This window comes from Myotis davidii, unplaced genomic scaffold (genome assembly GCF_000327345.1).
Source record: "Myotis davidii unplaced genomic scaffold, ASM32734v1 scaffold1029, whole genome shotgun sequence".
NCBI classification, from domain to species: Eukaryota; Metazoa; Chordata; class Mammalia; order Chiroptera; family Vespertilionidae; genus Myotis; species Myotis davidii.
In genome coordinates this window covers 171,348-180,655 of record NW_006300362.1, presented here as the reverse complement: position 1 = coordinate 180,655, position 9,308 = coordinate 171,348, and the positions used below count along the sequence as shown (strand labels likewise).

Genomic DNA, 9,308 nt, shown 5'->3' with positions numbered 1-9,308 from the left:
TCCGCCAACTCCAGGCCTCCTCCCATCCCCGCTCTAGGTTGTTTTTGTTGGAGACGCCCTCCTCTTCCTCTTGCTTTCCCCGCCCCTCCTCACGTCTTCCTCTGGAGAAAGTGAGACCCCCGGGCCTGACTGTGTTGGTGCGAAGAGGTTAGCGGTGAGTAGCACAGGGCGGACGGCCCCTCGAGGAAGAGTCTGGGGCGGGGGTTCGGAGACGAAGGCTGCCTACTGGAGAGCCCGTGGGGCCCGGGAGGAACGCGCTCCGGAGAGTTGGCTTCGCGCCCGGCCGCCTTGTCCCCGTTGGGCGGCTCCTGCGGGAGTGCAGGCCGCCCTGGGACAGGCTCCGCCTGCACTCGGGGGCATCCCCTCTGTGCAGCCCTCTATGAAGTCTGACCAGGTGGGAAGGCAGGTCAAAGAGTTATGGTCACTTCTTTACACCCAGGGCCAGAGGGTCTTGTTATCCGATCCATTGCGGCGGCCCCGCCCCGTGTGCGGCCCGGGCGCGGGGCTCAGGAGACTTGATCAGCAAAACGGGACTGGGGGTTGGCGAATGGGCGCAAGGCAGACTTCCTGGTCCTTCTGCCTCAGGTTAGCAATGCGAGCAAATGGGGGAGATGTGATTCATTCTGGCTGGATGTGCTATGTTTCCATAAAGTAAAATATATTTCAAGACTTAGATTTTCCTTTCATTTACTTTCTGGTTTTGTTTATCTTAAGATGTACGATTTAATTGAATTTTTAATTTACATTGTACATTTGAAATGTAGCCACTAAAGCTATAATGCAGTAAGGTTGATTTCCCACCTACTTAAAAGGGTATGGATTCAGTACTTTAAGTTGGGTGTTGCAATATTTGGAATAAACATATAATCTCCATCTATGTATTTCCGATGGTTATCTTGAAACAGTAAAATCATTTCCACTAAATTTGGGAAAGCCAGATCTGCTCATCACACTCTGTGAATTTTATAGGCCAGTGGCATTAACCAGAAGAGCATATTGACATTCTGGTTAGCAAAAAAGACAGAATTAATATTTTTTACACGTAATGTGGTTGTATACTTTGAATGCCTACAGGAAACAACTGAACATCTCCTAGAAAAAAAATCAAACAATTTACTAACCAATGTGGAATTACAGTTCTCACTAGGTGTGATGTTTATAAATTAGAAAATACAATAGGACAAATAAACCATTCAGTTTGGCATGAACTAACACAAAATTGAAAAACCTATTTAAAGATATAAAATTCTAGGGACATAAGAAAATACATCTATCTATACTAATAAAAGGATAATATGCGAATTAGACTGGGAGACCTTCCAGGAGATCTTCTAGACATCTTTCTGGACAAAGCCATGGTGGCAGGGCCTAAGCAGAGTCAGTTAGGGGCGATCTGGCTGGTAGTGGAGGGCAGTTGGGGGCGATCAGGCTGGCAGGGAAGGGCAGTTGGGGGCAAGCAGGCTGGCAGGGGGGTACAGTTAGGGGTGAGCAGGCTGGTACTTGGACATCCCCCGAGGGGTCCCAGATTGGAGATGGTGCAGGCCAGACTGAGGGACAAACCCCTCCTCCCCCATGCATGAATTTCATTTACCCAGCCACTAGTTAAGTATATAAGAGTGTATAGGTAAAAATGCTATCTTTAAAGTAAAGATAGAATTTTTCTAAAGATGTATAAATTAAATTCCAAACTGAATTTTTATTTGTTTTAAAACAACTATTTAGCTCATGTGGAAAGATTTCAATTAAAAGAAAATGTACATATATGTGGAGACTTTAATACATAATAAAAAGTATTGTAAAGCTAGCTATAATGATTAAAAAGTAATAAAAGAGGGAGCAGATTTACTGATAAATCAATGAAACTGAAGAGACAGATTTAAGAATAAAAGTAAAGCTGGTATTTGATAACCATATATTTTATTTTTTAATATATTTTTATTGTGGATAGTATTACAGATATCTTCCATTCCCTCCCATCTTCCCCCCCTCCTCCAAGCCCATATCCACCTATCCAGGCCTTCACCATTGCCTGTATCCATGGGCTATGCATCTACGGCTTGGGGCTCAGGTGGGGTGCAGGGCGATGGAGATCAATCGCGGTGGCCCTGCCCCGTGTGTGGCCCGGGCGCGGGGCTCAGGAGGCATGATCAGCAAAACAATAGACAAACATGGTAATTGACCATACCTTCCTTACACCTCCCATCAGCTAATCAACATGATATGCAAATTAACCGCCAACAAAGATGGCGGCTAATTTGCATACTGCAGGCAGGGAAGGCCAGCATGAGCCACCATCCGGGCCCCCCGTGTGCCGCCTAGGCCCCACCCCCAGCCAGGATCCCCGTGTGGCCCTGGGTGGCTTGGGGCTCAGGCGGGGTGATGGTGATTGCGCCAGCCCTGCCCCGTGTGCGGCCCTGTTCTACTGAAAGGAATGTGGCGCCTCCACTGCGCAGCTTCCCAGGACTTGGACTCGCAGGCTTTGGAGTGGAGACTTCAACAAGGACTTCAGAGCCTGCTCAGGGAAATAACCGCCACCGCCCTACTCCACAGCTGCTTCTGTGTCTGCAAGAATGCTCATGCTCCTCCCTGTGACATGGGCGGGGCCAGAGCCTGAGTTGAGCAGTTCCACCATAGCTATAGCAGCTGGACCAGTGCAGGGATGGAAGGAGGGAGGGCAGGGAAGGAGCAAGGGGGAAGCCCTAGTTCCCTGCTCCTCCTCCCACAGGCATGGCCCTTGTTGTGTTTTTCTAACTCTGTCTGGGTGAAGGAAATAAGTGTCTGTTGACTTCTGATCTTCCTCTCAGAGCTTCCAGTTAATCCATCTGGATGCATCATATCCAACCTTCAAAGGATCCAAGGGGCAGGATCAACCTTTGTTCCATAGTTGAGGAAACTGACCAATAAACACATGTGTCTCATGCCTCAGTGTCAACTCCCGCAGAAATCTCTGGGTAATGACTCAAATTCTATATCTAAGGGTATATTTTCTTCTGTTTTCATGTTTAATTCAGTCCCAGGAATCAAATAATACAATAAAGAGTAAAATGAGTTCAGAGGGCTCAGCATTGTATTCCCAGGGCCTTTGGTCCCACACAAACCGCAGAGCTCAGTTATCCTGAGATGAAAGGAAAGGAAAGAGAAATGTGAAAGGTTTCCCAGCTCAGTCACAGAGACATCTCATAACCACATATTAAGGACATGGCATTAACTTAGGGGTGGAAAGGACATAAATGGAATAGAAGATGGAGCCATTTGGAGTGAGCAGGCCAGCAAGGGGACAGTTAGGGGCAAGCAGGCCGGCAGGGGAGTAGCACACTGGGGTGAGCACACTGGTACAGGGAGCAGTTGGGGCTGATCAGGCTGGCGGGGGGGCATTTGGGGGCGAGTAGGCTGGTGGCGGGGGGAAGTTGGGGGCAAGCAGGCTGGCAGGCAGAATGGTTAGGGGCAATCAGACAGGCAGGCAGGTGAGTGGTTAGGAGTCAGCAGTCCCAGATTGTGAGAGGGATGTCCGACTGCCAGTTTAGGCCCGATCCCTGTAAACCGCCAGTAAGACATCCTTCCAGGGGTCCCAGATTGGAGAGGGTGCAGGCTGGATTGAGGGACCCTCCCCCCATCCCCGAGTGCACAAATTTTTGTGCACTGGGCCACTAGTATATATATAAAAGCCTAATATGCTAAGTGTTCATCCAACCGTTCGATCATTCGACCAGTAGCTATGACACACACTGACCACCAGGGGGCAGATGGTCCAAATGGTAGGTTAGCTTGCTGCTGGGTCCAGCTGATCGGGACTGGGTGGGACTGGCTGGACATGCCCTGGAGCCCTCCCACGGTCCCTCTCCGGCCCCAATCATGCACCAGTGGGTTTCCTTGACCTGGCCTGTGCACTCTCGCAACCTGTGCATCGGGACTCTAGTCTATACTAATAAAAGGGTAATAAGCTAATTAGACTGGGAGACCTTCAGACAGACCTTCCGCATGTCCTTCTGGACAAAGCCATGGTGACGGGGCCAAGGCAGAGGCGGTTAGGGGTGATCAGGCCAGGAGGGGAGGGCAGTTGGGGGTGATCAGGCCGGTGGGAGGAGGGCAGTTGGGGGTGAGCAGGCCGGCGGGGGGACCAGTTGTGCACAATCAGGCTGGCAGTCAGATATCCCCTGAGGGGTCCCAGATTGGAGAGGATGTAGGCCAGGATGAGGGACAATCCCCGAACCCCACCCTGGGCATGAATTTCATGTACCAGGCTCCTAGTATAAATATAAGTTCTTTGATTTATTTCTTCTTGTCCTCCCAACCCCATATCAAGGTATGTCAGTCTGTTTCATCCCTTCCTGATTCAGGTGTTATTTTGTTGGTCAATTAATTTTGTTCATTAGATTCCACAAATAAGTGAGATCATGTGATATTTGTCATTCTCAAGTTTGGCTTATTTCACATAGCATAATATTTTCCAGGTCCATCCATGCTGTCCCAAAGGGTAAGAGATACCTCTTTTTTACAGGGATAGTGTAAATATCCCTCAGCTTTTTTATCCATTCACCTACTGATGGGGATTTGGGCTGTTTCCAAATCTTAGCTATTGTAAATTGTGCTGCTATGAACATAGGGGTGCATATACCCTTTCTGATTGGTATTTTGGGTTTCTTTGGATATATTACTAGAAGTGGGATTACGGGGTCAAATGGGAGTTCCATTTTAACTTTTGGAGGAAACTCAATACTGTTTTCCACAGTGGCTGCACCATTCTGCATTCCCATCAGCAGTGCAGGAGGGTTCCTTTTTCTCTGCATCCTCGCCAGCACTTCTTCTTTGTTGATTTGTTGATGGTAGCCATTCTGACAGGTGTGAGATGGTACCCCATTGTCGTTTTGATTTGCATCTCTTGGATGATTAGTGACTTTGGGAATGTTTTTGTACGTCTTTTGGACTTCTGTATATCTTCTTTTGAAAAGTGCCTATTTAGGTCCTTTGCCCATGTTTTTTATTGCATTGTTTACCTTGCTTTTGTTAAGTTTTGCAAGTTCCCTATAAATTTTGGAGATTAAATGCTCATCTGAGATAGCATTGGCAAATATGTTCTCCCATGCAGTGGGCTTTCTTGATGTTTTATTGATGGTTTCTTTTGCTGTGCAGAAGCTTTTTATTTTGAGGTAGTCCCATTTGCTTATTTTCTCCTTAGTCTCCATTGCACTAGAAGCTGTATTGGTAAAGATGTTGCTATTTTGCTGACTATGGAATCTTCTAAGATTTTTATGCTTTCCCATCTTACATTTAAGTCCTTCAACCATTTTCAGTTTATTTTTGTGTATGGTATAAGTTGGTGGTCTAGTTTCATTTTTCTGCGTGTATCTGTCCAATTTTCCCAACACCATTTATTGAAGAGACAGTCTTGACTCCATTGTATGCTTTTGCCTCCTTTGTCAAATATTAATTGAGCATAATGATTTGGGTCAATTTCTGGGTTCTCTGTTCTGTTCCATTGGTCTAATATGTCAAATGCTTTGAGTAGTATAGAAATTTTAATGATGTTGATTGTACCAATCCATGAACGTGGTATGTTCTTCCATTTGTTTATGTTGTCCTCTATCTCTTCATTCAATATCCTGTAGTTTTCCAAGTACAGGTCTTTTACCACCTTGGTTAAGTTTATTCCTAGGTATATTAATTTTTTTGTTGCAATGGTAAATAGATTGTTTTTTTTTTCTTTGTTTCTCTTTCTGTGAGTTCATTATTGGTGTATGAAAAGGCCATAGATTTATTGGTGTTAGTTTTGTATCCTGATACATTGCCAAATTCATTTATTAGGCCTTGAAGTTTTTTGATGGAGTCTTTGTGTGTGTTTTTTTCTTTTCTTTTTTAATGTACAGTATCATGTTATCTGCAAACAAGGGTAATTTTACTTTTTCTTTTCCAATTTGGAAATGCCTTTTATTTCTTCTATTTGTTTGATCACTATGGCTAGCACTGCCAGTCTATATCGAACAGGAGTGGTGAAAATGGGCATCCTTGTCTTGTTCCTGTTATTAGTGGAAATGGTTTTAGTTTTTGCCCATTGAGTATGATGTTGGCTGTAGGTTTGTCATTTAAGGCTTTTATTATGTTGAGATATCATCCCTCTATTCCCCCTTTGCTGCGAGTTTTTATTAAGAAGGGGTGTTGATTTTGTCAAATGCCTTTTCTGCATTAATTGATATGATTATTTGACTTTTGTCTCTCAATTTCTTTATGTGGTGTTTCACATTTATTGATTTTTGGATATTGTATCATCCTTGGATCTCCAGAATAAATCCCACTTGGTCATGGTGTGTGATCTTTCTAATATAATGCTAAATTTGATTTGCTAAAATTTTGTTGAGTATTTTAGCATCTATGTTCACTGAGGATATTGGCCTGTAGTTCTTTTTTTGTGGTGTCTTTATTTGGTTTTGAAATTAGGGTAATGTTGGCTTCATAGAAAGAGCTTGGAAAAACTCCTGTGTAAAACCTTATGTATCAGAGCTTTTGTTGGCTGGAAGATTTTTGATCACTGCTTCAATTTCTTCAGTAATTATTGGCCTATTCAGGTTTTCTGATTCTTCTTGGTTGAGTTTTGGGAGCTTGTATTTTTCTAAGAATAAGCCCATTTTGTCTATGTTGTTCATTTTGTTGGAATAGAGTTGTTCATAGTATTTTTTCATAATTGTTTGTATTTCTGTGGGATCGGTTGTTACTTCACCTCTTTCATTTCTGATTTTGTTTATTTGGATACTCTCTCTTTACTTCTTTGTGAGCCTGGCTAGAGGTTCATCAATCTTGTTTATCCTTTCAAAGAACAAGCTCTTGGTTTTGTTGCTCTTTTGTATTGTTTACTTGGTCTCTATGTTGTTTTTTTCTGCTCTGATCTTTATTATTTCTTTCCTTCTGCTTATGCTGGGCTTTTCTTATTGTCTTCTTTCTAACTCTTTGAGTTGTAGGGTTAGATAATATAATACCCATTTTCTTGTTTTTTGAGGTAGGCCTGTAGAGCTATGAACTTCCCTTTCAAGACTGCTTTCACTGTGTCCCAAAGATTTTTGATTGTTGCGTTTTCATTGTTGTTTATTGCCATGATGCTTTTTATTTCTTCTTTATTTCTTTGGTAACCCAGTCATTTGTTTAATAGCATGCTATTTAACCTCCAAGTGTTTGATTTTTTCATTGTTTTTATTGTAGTTGATTTCTACTTTTATGCCATTTTGACCTGAGAAGATGCTTGATATGATTTCTATATTCTTAAATTTGAAGAGACTTTGCCTGGTCCCTGTATGTGGTCTATCTTTGAAAATGATCCATGTGCACTATAGAAGAAATTCTATTTTGTGGCTGGCTCTCTAGTGGAATGTTTTAAGATGTCAATTAATTCCATCTGATCTAGTGAGTCATTTAGGATTACTGTTTCTTTGTTGATTTTTTGTTTAGAGGATTTATCTTGTGATGATAATGGGGTATTAAAATCCCCTATATGACTGTATTGCTGTCAATCTCTCCCTTGATATAATCCAGAATTTTTTTTATGTATTTGGGTGCTCCAGTATTGGGTGCATATATGTTTACCAGAGTTATATCTTATTGTTGAGTTGCTCCCTTTAGTTATCTGAAGTGGCCATCCTTATCTCTTGTTATCGCCTTCACTTTGAGGTCTATTTTGTCAAATATAAGTATTGCTAACCCAGCTTTTTTTTTTCATTTCATTCACCTGAAAAACCTTTTTCCATCCCTTCACCATTAGTCTGTATGACTTCTTTGTTCTGAGGTGGGTCTTTTGTAGACAGCAGATATATTGGTTATGTTTTCTTATCTATTCAGTCTTTTGATTGGGGCATTTAATCCATTTACATTTAAAGTTATTACTGATAGCTACTTGTTTGTTGCCATTTTTATTCTTTATACCTATGTTCCGTTTCCCCTTCCTATTTCTTATTTCTATAGCAATCCCTTTAGCATTTCTCACATTGCTGATTTGATGGTAATAAACTCCCTTAGCCCTTTTTTGCCTGTGATGCTCCTGATTTCCCCTTCATTTTGAATGATAGCCTTGCTGGCTATAATATTCTTGGATTCAGTCCCTTGCTTTGCATCACTTTGTATATTTCATTTCATTCCCTTCTGGCCTGATGTGTTTTTGTTGAGAAATCAGTTGATAGTCATGGGAGATCCCCTTTAGGTAACTTTCTGTCTCTTTCTGGCAGCTTTAAGATTCCTACATTGTCATTGGTGTTTGTCACTTTAATTATGATGTTTCTTTGTGTTGGTCTTTTTGGTTTCTTTGTGTTGGTCTTTTTGTTTAGCACTCTCTGAGCTTCTTGGACTTGTGTGAGTTTTTTTTTTCCCCATTATCTTGGAAGTTTTCTATCATTTCATTAAACAGGTTTTCTATTCCTTGCTCATTTTCCTCTCCTTCTGGCACCCATATTATGGGGCTATTGTTTGGTTTTTTGTTGTCCTAAAGCTCCCTTACACTCTCCTCCTGCTTTTTATGTGTGTGGTTTTTTTTTTCCAGTTGCTGCTCTGCTTGTTTTTGTTTTTTTCCCCCCTACCTTTTCTTCTAGCTTACTGATGTGGTCTTCAGCTTCTTATAGTGTACTGTTCATGCTCTCTCTTGTGTTCTTATTGCAGCTATGTCTTTCTTCATTTCTTCTTGGTTCTTTTTTCATTTCCTCTTGATTCTTACACATGTTGTTGAATTTGTCTTTCATCATTTTCAGTGTCCTTATGACCAGTGCTCTGAATTATTTGTCTGAGAAATTGATGGCCTCCATTTTGTTTACTTCCTTTCCCACTGACTCCTCCTTTTCTTTTGTATGGAGACTGTTTCTTTATCTCCTCATGTTTGCTTCTCTCAGAGTGTCTGGTTATGTTGCTCACTCTCTACCCTGTTGACCAAAAGGCACAAAATACAACTTGACAAGACACGACACAGAGGGAACAAAACACAAATGTATTCACGACACTAACCCCAAATAAAGGTGACCACGAGAGAAAAGAGAATTAGGAGAGAGAAAAGAGTACAAAAATGGTACTGAGAAAAGAAAAAAGGTAAGAGAGAAATGAAAAAGAAGAAGAAAAAAGTAGAAAATAATATGTATATGGGGAAAAAAATCCAAAAAACAACAACAAATAAACCAAAAAATCCAAACAACAAATACCCAGAAAAAAAGGGGAGAAACTGAATCTGAGGAGTCAGAGCTTATTTCCAGAAGGTAAAGTCAAGGAATTGTATTAATGAGGTAATCGCCACTATTAAGTATAGAGGAGGTAGAAAGGGAATGAGTGTATAATAATGTTAACGTAAA

At 41.9% G+C, this 9,308-nt stretch overlaps 1 long non-coding RNA gene across 1 annotated transcript in view; it reads left to right on the top strand.

Moving 5' to 3' along the window:
* The first annotated feature begins 6 nt into the window (after window positions 1-6).
* The window catches only part of LOC107185126, a 20,421-nt gene continuing 11,119 nt past the window's right edge, over window positions 7-9,308 (top strand). The window contains exons 1-2 of the long non-coding RNA XR_001516040.1: window positions 7-154; window positions 2,805-2,951. This is a non-coding gene — a long non-coding RNA (uncharacterized LOC107185126). The remainder of the gene's footprint in view (window positions 155-2,804; window positions 2,952-9,308) is intronic.